This window comes from Petaurus breviceps, unplaced genomic scaffold (genome assembly GCF_028583685.1).
Source record: "Petaurus breviceps papuanus isolate PSGF00001 unplaced genomic scaffold, PetGlider_PUasm1.0 214, whole genome shotgun sequence".
Classification (NCBI taxonomy): Eukaryota; Metazoa; Chordata; class Mammalia; order Diprotodontia; family Petauridae; genus Petaurus; species Petaurus breviceps.
The window spans coordinates 8,429,758-8,450,082 of record NW_027185863.1 but is presented as its reverse complement, the minus strand read 5'-3'; the positions used below and the strand labels follow the sequence as shown (position 1 = coordinate 8,450,082).

Genomic DNA, 20,325 nt, shown 5'->3' with positions numbered 1-20,325 from the left:
AGCCCTTCAGAACCTGGCCTGCTCAGATCTTTCCGTTATTCTTACACCTTACTTCCCCTAACCCCATGAACTCTGCAATACAGTGACACTTACTTCCTTGCTGTTTTTCACAGACTTTGAATGCTTTATATCAGGTATTCTTAACTTGGAGTCCACAATCTATGCATAGATTTCAGGAGTTCTCTGAAATTGAATGGGGGAAAAAAACCCTTCCGCTTTATTTTCACTAATCTCTAGCTGAAATTTAGCTTTTCCTCTCAATTATTTAAAAACCTTTTGAGACAGGTTCTATAGGCTTTCAAAGGAGTCTATGATACCAAAAAAAGTTAAGAGCTCCGGTTAAGATGAAGTTAACTACTTTTAATATTCATTTCAGGAAAGAAGACAATAAACTTTGGGTAAGGGGTAGAGCCTTCAGTTTCAAACTGGATGGAATTGGAAGTTTATCAACAGCAGGGTGATCCTCTATATAGCATTTCATAAAGACTATTTAATATAGAGTTGGGTTCTATGGGCAGGAGGAATATCGAGGGGGGATGAAAGTTTGGATCCTTGAACTATAGGAAATATGAAATAAATAGAAAAATATGATAATGGTGCTCAATTCCTGTTCAGATTAGGGAAATGTGAGGTATTTATGGCTGAAACAAAGAATCAGTTTTAAGGTAACATGTAACTGTTACAGTAGTACACACTGTACAGTAATGATACTTTTAACAAAACACCTATTCTGATGGTGCACTGTTGTTAGAACATTATCAGAAGTATAGAGAAGGATACATTACTAAGATGACAAAAAAGGTCAGGGGCCATTATAGTTAAAAATAACATTGACTATTAACACTTATAATAAATATGCCCCAAAATAATACATATCTAAAATCTTGGGTGGAGTAAAGGGTTTAAAGTTAGAAAGGAGGAGAGAACCCACACTTATGCTCGGGTAAGTAATGGAGGAAGCAGCAGAAGGAGTAAAAGCTTGTTGTCTTAACTTTAGAAATTCGGTAATTTCAACGTTCTTTCCTTCCTCCCTGCCCCCCCCCCCCCAACATTTATTTACCATTTCTCTGGGCTTCAAATTACAAAGCCTATTTTAGAAAGCTGTTTCTTAAGACAAATGTGATTTTAATTAGTTATTTTATGGTGGTAGTGTTCTCTCCAGATCAAAGAGCCCTGTTGTTATCCCTTAAAAGGTAAGCCTTTGACTGTAGGTGATGTCATGGATCTCCCATCTTATTTTATAGGTGAAGTACATAGTAATAGTCCTGTATATGTTTAGAGTAATAGGGATGATAATAGGTATTAATAATTGCTAGCATTTATATATGCTTTAAGATTTGCAAAGTGATTTATGAGTATCATATTTTATCCTTGCTACAACTGTGGGACATGTTATTATCTCCATTTTACCATGGGGAAAACAAGGCAGGCAGAGGTTATGTGACATGCCTAAGGTCATATAACTAACTAGTCAGTGCCTTAAGGCTGATAGTACTTGGGTCTTTCTGACTCTAGGTTTAATACTCTATCTACTTTATACCACCTGACTTCCTGTAGTGTAGATATTCACAAGGATGGACCTTGCTTCTAGTTCCTTGCATTATTCTTTTTAATTTCATGGTATAAAAATAAAAAACTGTCTAAAAATAGATTTATGAAAACTTGCTGCATTACTATAATGCTTTCCAAAAGTTATTAGGTAAAAAGCAAGGTTTTAAAAATTACATAATAATCATAGATTTTGAGGTAGACAAAAACTTAGGAGTATGAGTCCAAATCTCTTATTTATATATCTACATACACCATTAGAAAAAGTGGGAGAGAACCAGAACAAGTATCTTTTACAGATAAATAGGGGATACATTCTTTTTTTCTTTTTTTAAAGCAATTGGGGTTAAGTAACTTGCTCAAGGTTCCACGGCCAATTATTTCTGGGTGTGGTGCTAAGAATCTGAGCTCGGATTCGATTCCCAGGTCGTCCCAACTCTGGAGCCAGTGCTCTTACTCACTGAGCCACCTGGTCACCCCTAAACAATTGGGGTTAAATAACTTGCTCAAGGTTACATGGCCAGGTGTTTCTGGGTGGGTACTAAGTGTCTGAGCCCGGATTTGATCCCAGGTCATTCTGACTCTGGGGCTGGTGCTCTTACTTGTTGTGCTACCTGGCTGCCCCTGGGCATACATTCTTAAATAAGGTATAGCTGAGATTTTAAAATGTAACAGTAACAAATAATTTTGATTACATGAAATGGAAATGTTTTTGTACAAATGGGATGAATACAACTAGGATAAGAAGGGAAGCGGTCAACTGGAGGTTAAAAGTTTTTGTAGAAATGCCTTTGCCAAGAATATGTGATATGCAACATATATACCTAATAGCTATGCATCTGTCTGTATATATTCCTCATCTGTAAAATGAGCTGGAGAAGAAAATGTCAAAACACTCATGATCTGTGATGTAAGCCATGAAAACCCCAAATGGGGTGTTGAACATGACTGGAATTGACTGAACACCCACATAGATAATGAACATGATTATAGGAGACCAGAAGCTAACCTCCAACAGTGGTCAATGAATATGAATAAACAGTTCATAAAAGAATTACAAACTGTTAAAAGTGTATGAAAGTTCCAAATCACTAATAAATTACATGGAAATCAAGATAATGGAGACTTTTTAAAAACTTTAAACAATTTTATTACACAAAGGTCATCATACAATTGGATATTTCTCTACTTTGTACACAATTTTAATTAATCTTCATCTGCATAGAAAGGCTGCTTCTGAACTTTCCTTCTAGTGATGGCAAACACTAAAATTCTGATTAACAGAATAATAGTAAAAATGCCTCTGCTGGTTTAAGTTGAAAGCAAAACATTGGTACATGGATCTTGCACTCAGTATTAAGAATGTACAGATGTCTTTATTCAAAAAATACAAAATAAATTATCTTTATCATGGATAATGACAGCAGTAAACCATTGCATATTTTGTCAACTAGAACCAGTAACTGATGGTTATAGTGATTTTTCTCCCATATCAGTCTTTATTTCAGTCCTCTCTCCAACTGACTTCTCTGAAGTTAGTGAAGAACACTGCCTTGAGTCTTGCTTGCATCACAGATCATGATAGAGGATTATTCTAGGAAATTAGAACATGCCTCTACCCATGCCACCCATCCCTTCCATGCTAGGTTCTTCCTCTTCTTTAGGAATTTCAGTAACAACAACTTCTGCTGTAGTAAACAGAGAAGCTATACCAGCAGCATCCAGTAAAGTAGTTCTTACAATCTTAGTTGGGTCAGTTATCCCATTTTCAACCATCTTCACAAAATACTGCATGGCATCATAACCGATCTCTGAGGAGCTTTGTGAAATTTTCTCAGCTCTCAATGAGCCTTCAAGACCTACATTCTTAGCAATGTTCATTGCAGGAATTTTCAATGACTTGTTAATTATTTCTGTTCCAATTTTTTGATCTTCATTAGCTGGAGTTAATGTTTCTAAGTCAGGAATGCATCAAAGCAATGCACAGCTACTTCCCAGAACTATGCCTTCAACAGCAACATGTGTTGCATTAAGTGCATCAGTAACTTGATCTTTTTTTTTTTTAAGCAATCAGGGTTAAGTAACTTGCTCAAGGTTACATGGCCAGTTATTTCTGGGTGTGGTGCTAAATATCTGAGCCCAGATTTGATCCCCAGGTCATTCCAACACTGGAGCTGGTGCTCTTACTCGCTGAGCCACCTGGCCACCCCTAAGCAATTGGGGTTAAGTAACTTGCTCAAGGTTACATGGCCAGGTGTTTCTGGGTGGGTGCTAAGTGTCTGAGCCTGGGATTCAATCCCCAGGTCATCCCAACACTGGAGCCGGTCCTCTTACTCGCTGTGTTACCTGGCCGCCCCCAGTACCTTGATCTTTCTTTTCATTCATTTCTACATCACTTGTTCCACCAACCTTTATTACAACTACTCCATTAGAAAGTTTGACCAAATGTTTAACTTTTCTTTTTCATAGTCACTAGTCATAATTTCTAATTGTTCAATGGTATCTTGAACACATTTCTCAACCTGGGATTTTTCACCCTTTCCTTTCAAAGAAGGCACCATCTTTGTTTGACCTTTCCAACTTTTCCAAAGTCATGAGCTTGAATATCCTTAAGATTCAGTCAGTCCCTCTTCTGCAAATACTGTACCACCAGTAGCAATAGCCATATCCTTAAGCTGGTTTTTCCTTTTGTCGCCAAATCCTGGAGCTTTTACTACATTAACCTGTAGCCCAACTTTTAGCCTGTTCAAAACCATTGTACTTAGTGCTTCTCTATTGACATCTCCAGCAATTATAACTAAAGGCTTATGGTGGGCATTTGCAATTTCGAGCATAGGTGCAATAGATTGGAGCCTAGAGATCTTTTTTTTTTTTTACTTAAGAGAACATAAGCATTCTGGAATTCACATTTTTGACCCTTACCTGTATTAATGAAATATGGAGAGATATAGCCTCTGTCAAACTTCATGCCTTCAATAATTTCCAACTCATCCAGTGATTTTTCCATTCTTTACTGTGATGACACCCTTTTGTCCAACCTTTTTCATTGTTGCCAATTTCTTGGTCTCCATTTGCAGAAATTATAGCAACCTGAGCAATTTCTTCAGGGATTGTGATAGGTTTAGACTGCTTCTTAAGCTCAGTAATGGCCTAGTCAACAGCCAACATTACCTCTCCTGATCTCCACTGGATTTGCTCCTTTGCTAATTTTCTCAAAACCTTCCTTAGCAACGGATCAATGATCGAAAGGACCATTGCTGTGGTAGTGCCATCCCCAGCCTCTTCATTTGTGTTATTGGCAACATCCTGAACTAGCCTGGCACCAATGTTTTTATATTTGTCTTTCAAGTCAATTGCTTTTGCAATAGTCACACCATCTTTTGTTACCTTGGGACTTCCCCAATCAATGATCACAGTTCTTCTGTTTGGCCCCATAGTAACAGCAACTGCATCAGCTGGAAAGATCTACACCTTGAGGCATTAAGGCTCGGGCATCTGCTCTGAATTTGACATTTTTAGTATAAGCACATGTCAGGTGTGGGGGGCAGTGCCCTAGATACTGGCCTTATCTGATGAATGACTTAGATAACTGGAGCATTTCTGTGGGGGCAGGTAGTCAAGTGCATGGTGCAGATCGGCAGCAACGAGTGAGGGATATGTGCATGGGGCGCACACGGAAAAGAGTCCTCGATAATTGAGACTTGACTCCATACCCAACAAATTGACCAAAGTGGCAAACGATGGGAATGATCTGTATTAGAAGGGTCATAGACAGAAAGACAGGCCTTCCCATGCACTGTTGGTGGAGCTGTGAATTAGTCTATATTGGAGAGCACTTTGGAATTATGTAGAAAAAGTAACTAAAATGTTTATATTCTTTGACCTAGAAGATACCTGATGGGCATATACTCCAAGAGGGTAATCAATAGAAGAAAGTCTCCATATACACCAAAATATTTATAACAGTACTTGTTGTAGTAGCAAAGAAGTGGAACCAAAGTAAATTTCCATTGGCTGGGGTTCACCCAGTTCTGGACTCTTGGAATTCTTTGGACTTTCTATCACACCCTCAGAAACCTTATCATTGGGAAATTTCATAGCCCTACAAGATCCAGTTAATCTTGGTACTTACACCTCATCAGTCAGTATCCTTTACCCCTCTGATTTGCTATGAACTCCAAAACCTCCATTTAAGGGAGGGGATCCAGGCCAACCATATCTTCATTTCCCACTCAACTCTGCACTCTTTTGAACCTCCTTGTACTTTTCCATCATGTCTTTTTACTCCCTGCCCCTTTCCAACTCCATTTTGTGTGTTGGCTTTCTTCGTTATATTTGTAAGTTCCTGAAGGACAGCGACTGTTTTTCTCTTTTGTATCCCTTCTCTAGCACTTAACACAGTGCCTGGCACATAGTGGACCATTAATAGGAAAGAGAATAAGCATTTTTATAAAGCCTCCTGTATGTCAAGCATTCTACTGAGTGCTTTATAAGTATTAGCTCATTTGATCCTCACAGCATCCCTGTGGGGGTCAAAGCCAAGATGGTGGCATAGAAGCAGGAAAACTTCATGAGCTCCTCCCATAACCACCTCAAATACCTATAAAATATGACTCTAAACAAACTTTAGAGCTACAGAACCCACAAACTGACAGAGAGAAACAAACCTCCCACTGAAGGCAGGCTGGCAGGAAGGGTCCATCCCAGCATGCTGGGAGCCAAGCCCAGCCCCATGGGAGCCCCTGGTTTTAGCCCCAGAGCAGCCCAGACCAACAGCAGCTGGAGAAGACCTCAGGAGAGTGGATCACCAGCAGATGTCTCGGTTTCCAGAAGATATTATCAACCCCAAAATGCCAAAGACAAAGTAAAAGGTCAGTGAAGAACTCTGCTGGAACTAGGGGGGACAGAGGTGCAGTCTGCCCTCAGCCCCCAGAGCAGCAAGTGGCAGAGGTGCCACAGCTGTGCAGCCACCTCCATGTGGCAGCTTCAGAGCTACTGGCCTGTAGATCAAAGGGGGGCTGGCAACCATAGGGGGACTAGCAACTGTTTGGGGGGTAATTGCTTTTGCCTTGACCTACCTGAATCTGGATTGCTGTCTTGGGTGGAGGTCCTGGGGTGACTAGTGAGCCAGAGCTTGTGGGGGGCTACAGAAAGAGTATCCAAGTAATAGCTCCAGCAGCTGTGAAAATCCCAACCATTTTGGGACAAAGCTCTCCTCCCTGGAAGCAGAGTTCTGCTGTGGCAAAAAGCTCAAAAATCAAGTAATTGAGTGGCAGTATGAGCAAGCAAAGGAAGCAAAGCAAGCACAGCCATCCAACTTTAGATTCCTTTATTGGGGACAAAAAGGATCAAAGCATGGAACTGGAGGAAGACAACAAAATCAGAACTCCTACACCAAAAGCTTCCAAGAAAAATATGAATTGGTTACAGGCCATTGGAGGAGCTCAAGAAGGATTTTGAAAATCAAGTAGGAGAAGTAGAGGAAAAATTGGGAAGAGAAATGAGAATGATGCAAGAAAATCATGAAAAGAGGCTCAACAACCTGAATGAAGAAAACGACACCTCAAAAAATAGTTTAGGGGCGGCTATGTGGCATAGTGAATAGAGTACTGGCCTGAAATCAGGAGGATCTGAGTTCAAATCCAGCCTCAGATACTTAACACTTACCAGCTGTGTGACTTAAGTCACTTAACCCCAATTGCCCTCCAAAAAGCGAAAAAAAAAAAAATAGATTAACTCAAATGGCAAAAGAGGCCCCAAAAAAGACCCAAAAAGAATACCTTAAAAAACCGAATTTGCCAGATGGAAAAAGAATCTCAAAAGCTCACTGAGGAGAATCATTCCTTCAGAATTAGAAAGGAGCAAAGGGAAGCTAGTGACTTTATGAGAAATCAAGATGCTGCTAAACAGATCCACAACAGCCCTGTGAGGTGGGTGCCATTTTTATCCTCATTTTATAGTTGAGGAAACTGAGGCAAAGTGTCACACAGCTAAAAAGTATCTGAGTCTAGATTTGAACTCTAGTCTTCAGTCTCAGCACTCTGTCTACTTCTCCTTCTAGCTGCCTCAGTAATAATAATTAGTTAACAAATGTTTGTTACTGACGAGAAATGTTATAGCACATTACCATGCTGTAAGAAGTGATGAACACAAAGAAATATGAGAAGATATATGAACTAGTGCAAGCAAGGAAAACAATATGAACAGCAACTGCAACAAAGTAAATGGAAACAATAGTAATAAAGTAATCAAAGCTGAATGCTCTGAAATTTTTAATGACCAAGTTTGATCCCAAAGGGGAGATGAAAGGTGGCACTTTTTGGATGGGATGTGGAACCCAGCATTTAGTATCAGATTTTTTCCAAATATAGGTTTTGCTGACAATTTTTTCTCTCTCTCTTTAAAAAAAATTCTTTGTTATAGGTATTGGCTCTGTGGGTTTTATAGAGAAAAGAATACATTAAGAAATATGGGTGATGTAAAAAAATATAACAACATGTATTTGTTTAGTATTTTTTAAAAGTCATACCACTAATATATTTCCATCTGCCTCTCCCCAATATATTTTTGTCGGAGGTATCCCTGATTTTTTTTTTTTTTGATAAATCTCCTTCATTAGAGATAAAAGGCAGTTGATTCAGGTAATACTCTGAAACTTATTTACAGTACAATGAAACTAAGCAGATGACTGATGCTGAATCCCAGGAACTTAGAGAGCCAGAATCTAGAGGTAGGGAGAAATTTGCACACTAGGAGAAATGGAATGCTCTGAGTATTTTATATTTAATAATATATTTAATAATTTAATAATATTTAATAATTCTAGTCAATACTTTAAAAATGTTAATTTGAAATGAATACTTTCGTTGAATTAAAAAGAATTTAAATTACAAAATAGTATATATAAAGTATATAGGATAAAGTCTTTTGCCCTTCTAGCCTGGGTGACATGATTGGAGGCTCATACCTGCTTGGAACTTGACTAGACTGTTGCTGGCCCCAATCTCCTATCAGTTAGGCTCACCCTTGGTTAAAGCTAAGTGTGGGGAACCTGCAGCCTAGAGATCACATGTGGCCCTCTAGATCCTCAAGTGTGGCCCTTTGACTGAATCTAAACTTAAAAGAACAAATCCCCTTAATAAAAGGATTTGTTGTGTAAAACTTCTGACTCAGTCAAAAGGCTGCATCCAAAGACCTAGAAGGACACGTGTGGCCTGGAGGCTGCAAGTTTTCTGTAGCACATCCCAGCCCAACTCTGTGAGGTTTGTGGTCAGAAGCACAAAAGTTGCCTAGAACACAGCTTCATCCTAAGTCCAGGCTGAATCTGAGAAGGCTCTTTGCCTTGGTAAGCAACCACAGGCCCCATCAGAGCTCTGGGGTCAAAATGACACTGCTGGCTCCTGTTCTTGATCCTGTGTCTTAGATGTGAAAAAAATTGCCAGCTGCAGGCCTTGGGTCTCTTTTATCTCCAAGATCCTTGAAGAAGACTACATTTGAAGAACACCTGGAGAAACAATGACTCCTAAAATCTCTTCCTTCCCTGTTCCTACTTTTATAGGCTTATATTAATGGGGTTCTAGTTTCCTCTGTATTGTCCTGGAAATCATAGCATCACTAAAATATGACACTGTACTGTACCCTTGTATAAACCTACCTGCCACAGCCCTGAACTGTAAAGACTGCAACGTCAGGACATCTAGGCTATTGCACTATAAAATTTGTTGGATGGTTATGAGTAAATCACTTCTCTGGCCTTTGGTCTAATCTAAAAATGAGAGAAGTTAGATTATGTGATATGTAATATGCCTTCTAGTTCTGTAGTTTTGAGTTGAGGGAGTCTATAGTACACAACCTTATATCATATTGGGGAAGTGACTTTTAGATCCAAGTGAGAATCTGGAAGGGCATTCTCTCCTCCCAACCTGGAAGCTCATATTCCTTGATTTCTCACAGTAAATGGAAAAAGAAAATTAAGTTCAATGTGCATGAATGAATCAGAATGTATAAGGTGCCTACTATGTGCCAGTGACATAGCTGGCTCCTGTTCATGATCCTTGAATGTTCTGTATCACTGACCTCATTCTGCCTCAACCCAGTCCCTTGTTATAAGATACTACTTGGGCCTTCGTGGAGCTAAATGGCCTTTGACTGTCCTTATGCTGACCTGGGCTAGAAAAGTCATGTACTGTGGTTTCTCCTTGTATTTTCTGATGACTTAGTCTGATGTTCTTCCTGAATTTAAATGTTGGAGTAGTTTTAGAAGAGAGTATTGCTCTATTGTTTCTTCCCATTGAGCCATCTTTGCTGCTCTTTTGGGGTCATTTCTCAAAACTGTTATATAGTACTTTATATTTACATAAGTGGCGAAGGGGAGGGCAGGTGGGATTAGGATTCTTTATCATTTCATTGACTCATGAAAATTAGATGCTTCCTTTTTTCTGACTTATCTGTAACCTTTATATTAATAAAATAATTGATCTAAGAATATTATAACTTCATTTGAAACATAAGATCATTCTAAGTCACTTAACCCTAATAAATATATAATTGTCAGGTTATCTTTCAAAGATTCCTAAATCCTGGCGCAATTTTTAAGACAGCATTTGGAAGTTTTGGAACTTACAAATGTGCAACATGGCTACCTCCATCTCCTCACCTTCCTTTTAATGGAATTCCAGGGGATACCTTATAAGATATTGGGAGTTCTGTAGAATACTTTAGAACCCACTGATTCTCTGCATAGGCCATTTTTTCTCTCAAGACATAAAGACTATAAGAGAATTAAGATATACAGCTAGTTTAGAAACTTGTTCCCCAGTGTCTCATGGTCAAGCTTAGGTGATATGGCAAATTTGTATAAAGTAGTGAATTTCAGTAATAATTGTTAACTAGAGTCCTTTGGGGAAAATCATTAAACATTTTGTTTGGGGTGGCTAGGTGGCACAGTGAATAGAGCACTGGCCCTGTAGTCAGGAGGACCTGAGTTCAAATTTGGTCTCAGACACTTAAAACTTAACTAGCTGTGTGACTGTGGGCAAGTCACTTAACCCCAATTGCCCTGCATTCCCCCCTCTAAAAAGCAAAAAACAAACAAACCCCCAAACCCCAAACACAACATTTTGGCCATGAGGGCTACCTCATTTTTTAAAAGATTGCTTCCATTTTAATAAATGAGTGAACCAAGAGCCAATATAATAAAAATGACAATTCTACCTAAATTAATCTATTTATCCAATGCCATACCAAAAAAACTACCAAGCAGTTATTTTATAAAGCTAGAAAAAAATCATATAATTCATCTGGAAGAACAAAAGTTCAAGGATATCAATGGAATCAATGAAAAAAAAATATGAAAGTCTGTGTTCTAGCTGTACCAGATCTCAAACTGTATTTTAAAGCAGTAATGATCAAATAATCTGGTACTGGCTAAGAAATAGAGTGGTAGATCAGTGGAATATAGATTAAGCACATTACATTATAGTAAATGACCATAATAATCTAGTGTATGACAAACCCAAAGATTCAAGCTTTTGGAACAAAAACTATTATTTGATTTAAAAAGTTTCTGGGAAAACTGGAAAATAGTATTGCAGAAATTAGATATAGATCAACATCTTATACCTTCTACAAAGATAAGGTCAAAATGGGTACATGATTTACTCATCAAAATTATTATATATTAAGGGTATAATAATATATATTATATATATTAAGGGTAAAAAAAAAACCACAAGCAAATTAGGAGAGCATGGGATAGTTTGTCAGAGCTATGAGGGCTATAAGGGAGCTATAAGGGAAGAATTTATGACCAAAGAAAGTATAGAGAGCATGACAAAGTATAAAATAGATAATTTTGATTATATAAAACTTAAAAAGTTTTTGCATTGCAAAACCAATGCAACCAAAATGAAAAGGAAAGCAGAAAACTGGGGGGGGGGTGCCCCACAGGAATTTGCAACAGATATCTCTGATAAAGTCCTCATTTCTCAGATAGAGAACTGAGTCAAATCTGTAAAAAATACAAGTCATTCTCCAATTCATAAATGGTCAGAGGATATGAATGGACAGTTTTCAGAAGAAGAAATAACAATTTTCTATGTTTATATGAAAAAATATTCTAAATTACTATTGATTAGAGAAATGCAAATTAACTCTGAGGTGCCACCCCACCTCCTATCAGATTGCCTAATATGACAGAAAAAGAAAATAAGTGTTGGAAGGGATATGGGAAAACTGGGACATTAATGCACTGTTGGTGGAGTTGTGAACTAATCAAAGGGCTATAAAACTGTGCCTACCTTTTGATCCAGCAATACCACTACTAGGTCTGTATCCCACATACATCAAAAAAAGAAAAGAAAAGAAGGGAAAAGGACCTATTTGCACCAAAATATTTATAGCAGCTCTTTTTTGTGGTGGCTAAGAATTGGAAATCAAGAGAATGCCCATCAGTTGGAGAATGACTAAACAAGCTATGGTATGTGGATTGTGATGAAATATTATTTATTGTGGTGTAAGAAATGATAAGCAGGATGATTTCAGAAAAACTTGGAAAGATTTATATGAACTGATGCAAAGTGAAGTGAGCAGAACCAGAACAATGTTATACACACTAATAGCAATATTGAACAGTGAAGAACTATGAATGACTTAACTATTCACAGCAGTACAGTGATCCAAGACAATTCTAAAGGACTAATAATGATAATACTATCCACTTCCAGAGAAAGAACTGATACTGTCTGAATACAGATGAAAAACTGCTATTTTTCATTTTCTTTCTCTTTTTTAAATTTGTGTCTTCTTGTACAAAATAACTAATATGGAAATGTTTTACATGATTGCACATGTATGAAGTATATTGAATTGCTTACCATCAAGGAATGGGAGAGGGAAGAGAGAGAATTTGGAACTCAAAACTTAAAAAAAAAAAGGTTAAGAAATTGTTTTAACATGGGGGCAGCCAGGTGGCACAATGAGTAAGAGTGCCGGCCCCAGAGTTGGGAGACCTGGGATCGGTTCCAGCCTCAGATATTTAGCATCCATACAAAATAACTGGCCGTGTAACCTTGAGCAAGTTACTTAACCCCAATTGTTTAAAAACAAACAAACAAAAATCCATGTAATTAGAGAAAAAAATAAAATATTAAACAAGTAAACCAAGGATAAATAGGTATACAAACAGTACCCAGAGGACACAGAAATGCCCTTACTTCCCCTCAATTCTATACTGATCTAATGAGATTTAGTATATAGTAGCAGGGAATCCCGAGGGATTGTTGGAAGGCAGCATGTTTGAGCCAAGTCAAGCCACCACCATTACCACCAATAACTTAACCACCATTTTCCCTCACACCCTTATGAAGACAGCCCAGGATCCTGAGCCCAAGAGCCTTGGAAATAGCAGTGCTTCCAAAACCACTAGATCTGCTTCTAGTCTAGTCCCCATAGCCATCACTAAGGAATGAAATCACTGGAGAGAATTACCTCCCTCATTACCACCAGTAATAACTTCTGACCAGCTGCTACCAACAGGCAGAAGGGCATAGGAGTTCTGGGAGTGGCAGCAAGCACCCTGTAGAACTGCCAAACTCAAATAAATACAAATGGATCCCTGAGGGCTTCATATCAATTTAGAAAACCTCACATTAACATTTATCTATGTTGTATTTTTGTTAAAACATTTCACAATTATATTTTAATCTGGCTCAGTGCCATTGACATCTCTGCTGTAGATCAACAGTCCTATTTCTAGATTAGCCCTTACAGACATTATTCAAGGATGCAACTCCTGTGGAGAAAGGCCTGGGTAACCCCATGAGCTGTCAATCATCTGCCACACATAGGGCAGGCAAGCCAACCTAGCTAAAGCAGCAAGGTAAGTCAGACCACTACCAGCACCTTCTCTCATACCCTGATGGAGATAGCCTAGGACACTGGACCGAAGAGACATCGGAGTGGCAGTCCAGACTGGTGCCCTCAGCCATCATCTTGCGAAGTAACCCCTGTGGAGATTCAACCTAGCTACGGCTCCTGCAGGGGCTATATTCGAAGGAATTGAAGATCCAGAAAAGAGTTTCTTGCTACCAAAGTCCTTGACACTGTACAACAGCTCACCATCACAAAATGATATAAGTTCATCAGTGAAAATGCATTAACAAAGTGGCATTAATATCTCTTGCCAGTACTGTCAAAGGACCATGGGACCTTCCCATCTGACAAGGAGCTATACCACCTTCCAGATGTGATGTCTACCCATTAAAGTATAAACTTGGGGGGGGGGGGGCTGTCTTTTTCTCTTTTTGTCCTAAGCACTTTGAACAGTGCTTTGCATATAATAAGCATTTAATAAATGCCTTTTTCATTCATTTGTATATGAAATAGCTCCATTTCTTAGGCCCTTCTTTTACAAAGTTTGAAGTATTGAGTGAGCAATTTATAGGAGTGCTTAGTGGTAATTTTCAGATTTCTCCATGTTTTAGTATCATCTTCTTTTATATATATGTTAACTTCCTCCATTAGATGGTCAGCTTTTTGAAGGCAGGTACTATTTTCCTTTTGGTTTATATTTGTATCACTAGTCCTTATCAGTGTTTCACATAGTAAGTACTTGTTACATGCTTGTTGACTGACATTAGGATTTCATCTTGTGGAGTGGTTATTCTTCTTGTACCCCTTGTAGATAAAAAATTTCTTGACCTTAAAATGATTGCTTTTTGCTATGAAGGTCAAGAAGATAGTCACTTCTTATTGTTATTAGCACATATTTTTGGCACTGTAATTTTTACAAGAAAAGCATTTTAATCCCCACTTTAAAAAAAAGTAACTATCAAGTAATGTCTGGAAAACATTAACTTGACAAAGCTATTTATAGTCTTTCTAGGTGACTCAGGCTTCCTGATCAAAATATTTGCCCACAGGGAGATTATAAGAAAGCTTTTGGGCAGTACTCAGAAGCTCAGGAAATGAATAAACAAAGGGGGATATTTGATATGAACTTTGAATAGAAAAACTTAATGAAGATTATATGGAATTTTCCTATAAAAACTGCAACACATATCCTGTTGTCACATATTCATTGTCTTGGAAACAAAATTTGCTTATCAATCAAGTTGCTTATTAAACAATGCATGGACTAGAAAAATAAGCCATGTATATTGACAGGTATGATGGAAGCTGAAAACAAAAATATCAGCTAAGATTTGTTTGGTCATGTGAGATCTCTGATTAATTAGATTGATTACTTCAAATAATGTCTTCTCAACTACCTAACGCTATCATGGGTATAATTGCCAGTCATTATTAGGTTTTAGGTACTTTTTAATGCCTCTGAAGTTGATAGCCCAAGAAGGCTAATGGTAATGGTGATTTTATGACTGAAAATAGTTTTTCTCTGGCCTGAGACAGATCTCTACTAAAGTCTCTACTCCTTAGTGTAGTGTTTAAGATCTTCTTACTCTTGTGAAGGTCTGCCTCTTTGGGTTTATTGTTCTATAGATAGGTCTGTCCATATATGGATATATAAATATACATATACAGTCTTCCTATGCTCTTACATGAAATTTCTCTCTAACCAAGCTGCTTCACTATTGTCTTCCTGCCCCTAATTCTTTTTTTTTTAATTTAAATTTTATTTTCCTAGAGGTTATGGAGGAACAACAATAGGGGAGAAAAGAGTTCACAGTATTCATTCAGTAAACATTTATTAGGTGCCTCCTATGTGCCAGGCACTGTGCTATAAGCACTTATGCTACAAAAAGAGGCAAAAGACAATTTCTCCCTCAAGGAGCTTACAATTTAGTGGGGGTGACACTGTGCAAACAAATATATACAAAGCAAGCTATATGGAGGATAAATAAATAATCAAAAGGGGGGAAATTATTAGAATTAACATGGTTTAGGGAAGGCTTCTGGTAGAAGGTGGGGTTTTAGATGGGACTTAAAGGAAGCCAGGCAAGTCAGAAGTTGGATTGTAGGATGAGATTTCTAGGTATGGAGGACAGCCAGAGAAAATGCCCAGAGTCAAGAGATGGAGTGTATTTGTGGAACAGCCAAGAGGCTAATGTCCTCGTATTGAAGGGTACGTGTTGGGGAGTAATGTGTAAGAAGACTGGAAATGTAGAAGGGGGCTAGATTATGAAGAACTCTGCATGCCAAAAAGAGCATTTTGTATTTGCTTCTGGAGGCAATAGGAAGCCATTGGAGTTTATTGAGTAAAGGGTAGAGTGGAGTGGGGTAATGTAATTAGGCCTGTGTTTTTAATGGAAGAATCAATTATTATGTTCATGTAGTTCCTGGGTTTATTTTGATTGGTATACTCCCAGGTATTTTATAGTGTCCAGAATTATTTTAAATGGGGTATCTCTTACTATCTCTTCTTTCAAGGTTTTGCTTGTGATATATAGGAATACTTATGATTTATATGAATGTATCTTATATCCTGCCACTTTGCTAAAATTAATTGTTTCAACTAACTTTTTAGTTGAGTCTTTGAGGTTTTCCAAATATATCATTGATGGGGTGCTTGGGTGCCTATCCTTGGACCCCAGTTCCAAAACCATATTTCTCCCTAGCCTCAAAACACTATCCCTCGAAGTTTCTCCACAGCCCAAGGACATTATACCTAGCAATTACCCATGACTGGGCCCTAGCAAAACTCTTATCCCTCTTCCTGGTACAATAGCAAACTACACCTGTGGGAATTATTAGTTTGAACTGTCTTTGTACTGGTTCATAAAGATATTCAGTGCAACTCCCTACCTCATTATATGCATCCTGGACTCCACATTATATGTATCTTAGACTTTAGACATATGCATATTCCCTACATCTATCTTGTCAAACAAGACATTGATTGGTGGCAGACTGGACAATCCTCAGTTGGCCCTGACTGGTAGGTAATTTAGTGAGGTAGCAGGTCTGAAACCAAACCCTCCCTGTGGCCCCTACCTTGGGCTTTTCCTAGTGACCTTTGGGTAAATCCCCTGCACAGTAGATACAAAAAGTACATGTTCTTTTAAGAACTGACCACTCTTTAACCACTCCCTAAACCCCCCTGAATCACCTAATTAGCATACCTGGCTCATGGTTTACTATAGTTTACCCTATATAAACTTTAACTGTATCCCTCTAAGATCACAGGTTCCTTAAGTACTTTTGCCAGCTGAACAGTGTAGAAATAAACCTTTGTCAGACTTAAAGAATGTTTGAGTCTGTGAATTCTTTTCAGATCACCCTGTCCTCCACTTGGGTCCTTGAGAGGTCCCTGAACCCTATATCATCTGCAAAGAGATAGTTTTATTATGTCATTCCTTATTCTGCTTCCTTCTATTTCTTTTTCTTATAACTATTGCTGGAATTTCCAGTATAATATTGAATAATATTCGTGACAGTGGGCATCCTTACTTCATACCTTATCTTACTGGGAAGGCTTCTAGCTTATTCTCATTACAAATAATGTTTGCTGATGGTTTTAGGTAAATACTTTTTATCAGTTTAAGGGAAAATCCATTTATTCCCAAACTTTGAAGTGTTTTTATTAGAAATGATTGCTGTACTTTATCAAAAGCTTTTTCAGCACTTATTGATATAATCACATGATTTAAAAAAAAAGTTTTATTATTGATATAATCAGTTGTGTTAAGTTTCCCTTATGTTAAACCATCCTTACATTCCTGGTAAAAGTCCTGCTTGGTCATAATGTGTAATCTTTTAGCTAGTATTTTATTTCCAGCTTTTGCATCCTTATTCATTAATGAAATTGGTCTATAATTTTCTTTCTCTGTGTTTAATCTTCCTATATTAAGTATCAATATCATATTTGTTTTTATAACAGGAGTTTGGTAGAATTCCCCCCCCCCTTTTATGTATTATTCCAGATAATTTATTTAATATTGGAATTAGTTGATCTTTAAATATTTGAATAAACTTGTAAATCCTTCTGGTCTGGTGCTTTTCTCTTTATAGCCTATTCATTTTTTCCCCTAAAATAGATTTCCTCTTATGCTAATCTAGGCAATTGATATTTTTGTAAATATTTTTCCATTTCACTTAAATTGTTAAATTTATTGACATATATTTGGGCAATGTAACTATATAATTGCTTTAATTTTATTTTTGTTGATGGTATATTCACTCTTTTCATTTTTGATACTAGTGATTTGGCTTTTTTCTCTCTTTATAAATTAAATTGGTCCATGGTTTATCTATTTTATTGGTTTTTTGTAAAAATCAACTCTTCATTTTATTCAATTTTTTTACATTCCATTTTATTTTCACCTTTAATTTTTAGGACTTTCAATTTAGTATTTAATCAGGTATTTTTATTTTGTTCTTCTAGTTTTTTTTAATTGCATACCTAATCTGTTAGTCTGCTCTTTATTTTATTGATATAAGCTTTTAAAGATTTAAATCTTCCTCTGACAACTGCTTTTGCTATATCCTATAGGCTTTGTTATGTTGTCTCATTATTGTCATTTTCTTTAATGAAATTATTGATTCTATTATTTGTTCTTTTACCCACTCATTCTTTAAGGGTAAGTTTTTGGGGGGAGGCTAGGTGACCTGCTGCCCAATTCTAGTTTTCAAGGAGTTATTTTTTGGACCTTTCTTTCCAATTGGTTAACCTTATTTTCATAATTTTCTTGGATTGCTTTTATTTATTTTTTCTTAATTTTTCTTTGATCTCTCTTACTTGACTTTTGAATTCCTCCAAGAATTCTTTTTTGGGCTTGTGACCATTTGACATTACTCTTTATGATAGGAGTGGCTTTTTAAACCTCGATATCTTCCTTTGAACATGAACCCAGAATTTCTTTTACACCATACTAACTGTCTGGGTTGTCCTGCTCAGATATAGAGGCACTGGACCTGGATGGTTCCTGAGGAGAAAATCAGACTTGTGATTTTGCACAGCCCTCAGTCACTTAAACCTAATTCAATTGAATGTTATGGTATCACCTCTGATATGTTATGGTCCTCTTTGAGAACCAAGGATAAACAGGCAATCCCTGTGAGTAGAAAAGGAGCTGCTCCCTGGGAACCAAACTTCCACTTGGGCAACATGCCTTCTCTCTCTCTCTCTCTCTCTCTCTCTCTCTCTCTCTCTCTCTCTCTCTCTCTCTCTTTCTCTCTCTCTCTGTCTTTCCATCTTTCTTTTGGTCTTTCCCTCTGTCCATATAGCGTATGACACATTTACCTGCAGGTGCTCTGCCCAAAGGGAATGTTAATTTTAATCTCTGAAACATTTTTTTTCTCTTAAACACCAATCTTAACCCCAAATCACTCTGGCTCTCATTGATTAGCCAACAGTAGATCCCAGACCAAGCCCTACTTGGTCATTCTGATTTGCCCAGAAACCCTGAGGGTCTTCCCCTCCCAGATCTATTTTTTTTTTAAAAGAGACCAGAGGCGGCTAAGTGGCACAGCAAATAGAGAACTGTCCCTAGAGTTAGGAGGTGCTGAGTTCAAATCTATCCTTAGACACTTAGACAATTACATCAATACTTGCTAGCCTTGTGACCTTGGGCAAGTCAACCCCAATTGCCCTGCCCTCCCCTCTGCAAAAAGAAAAATAAAAAAAGAGGCTATTCTTTGCCTCATTTCTTATTAAGCCTTAATCACTGAATGGGTGTTGCCTCAGTCAAACTGAGAACTGTTAAAGGCCTGAGCTGGAAAAGGCCAAGTTCCCCCACTGCATCCTGGGCCATCTCTTCTTGTCCTGCTCTATGGACCCAGATGATTCTGGAGGAGAAAATGAGATTGGTGACTTTGTACAGCCTTCCCTCACTTTCATACCATAGCATCACTTCCCTTATGTCATGTCCTCTTCAGGAAGGAAGGACAAATAGCAGTAGCTATCAATGATCCAGTTATTTTTTTCTTTGCTTACTTATTTTTATTATATTTTATTTTTAGCAGCTTATTATTAGAATTAGGTTTTAATCCTGAGTTGTGGCTAACAGCACCTCAGGCCTCAGGTCCTCCTTACTGTTATTCTCAGAATTCCGTCAGGGAACCCAATCTCAGGCACTCTTTTTCTCTCCTAAGCTACAGTTAGATCCTTTAGCTACCCTGTCCTGAAAATGTTCTTGTTCCTTGAGGTGCCAATATCCACACTCATTGGGTGTGTGCTCTTCTCCCATAGATGCAGCCCGGTATCCTGTCTGGTCAGCATCCATAGGCCTGGCATTTGGAAACAGTGGGAGTCTTTCACTTCCCTTCCCTTGGCCCCCCCCCCCCCCGACTCAGCTGTCTGATCCCCACACAGTTCATTACATGAAAGTTCATGAGGTGAAAATCCCTTGCATGTGCTCTGTGATCCAGTGACACTGGCTTTTTTGATGCTTTTTGCACATGACATTTTGTTTCCTGACTCTTTCCTTTCTACCAACTATTCCCCATTGCTGTAATGTTCTTTCTTTTCACCTTTGCCACCTGGCTACCATACCATAGCTTCCTTTAAGACAGGTCAAATCCCACCTTTCAAAAGAGGACTTTCCACCATTGTGTTCCTCTTTCCCTTCCCTTTGAGACTGTGTCCCAATTACATCTCTTCTATTTATCTAGTAAGCAACCAGGTACACACAAAATACCTCAATAAATAGCTACACTTACACATGCAACATACTTGGTTGTTTACATGTTTTATAACTTACACACATACACACACATATATAATCTTATGTGTACCTGATTGTTTACATGTTGTGTCTCCATTAGAATGTGACTTCTTTGAGGGAAAGGATCATGACTTTACTTTTCTTTGAATTTCCAATG

The 20,325-nt window shown here is 37.9% G+C and overlaps 1 protein-coding gene and 1 pseudogene across 2 annotated transcripts in view; one reads left to right on the top strand and one right to left on the bottom strand.

Moving 5' to 3' along the window:
• Positions 1-20,325, top strand: part of SEPTIN10 (septin 10) — an 80,103-nt gene that overhangs the window by 5,302 nt on the left and 54,476 nt on the right. The gene's annotated exons all lie outside the window — the stretch shown is intronic.
• Positions 1,107-19,727, bottom strand: LOC138165602 (60 kDa heat shock protein, mitochondrial pseudogene; annotated as a pseudogene).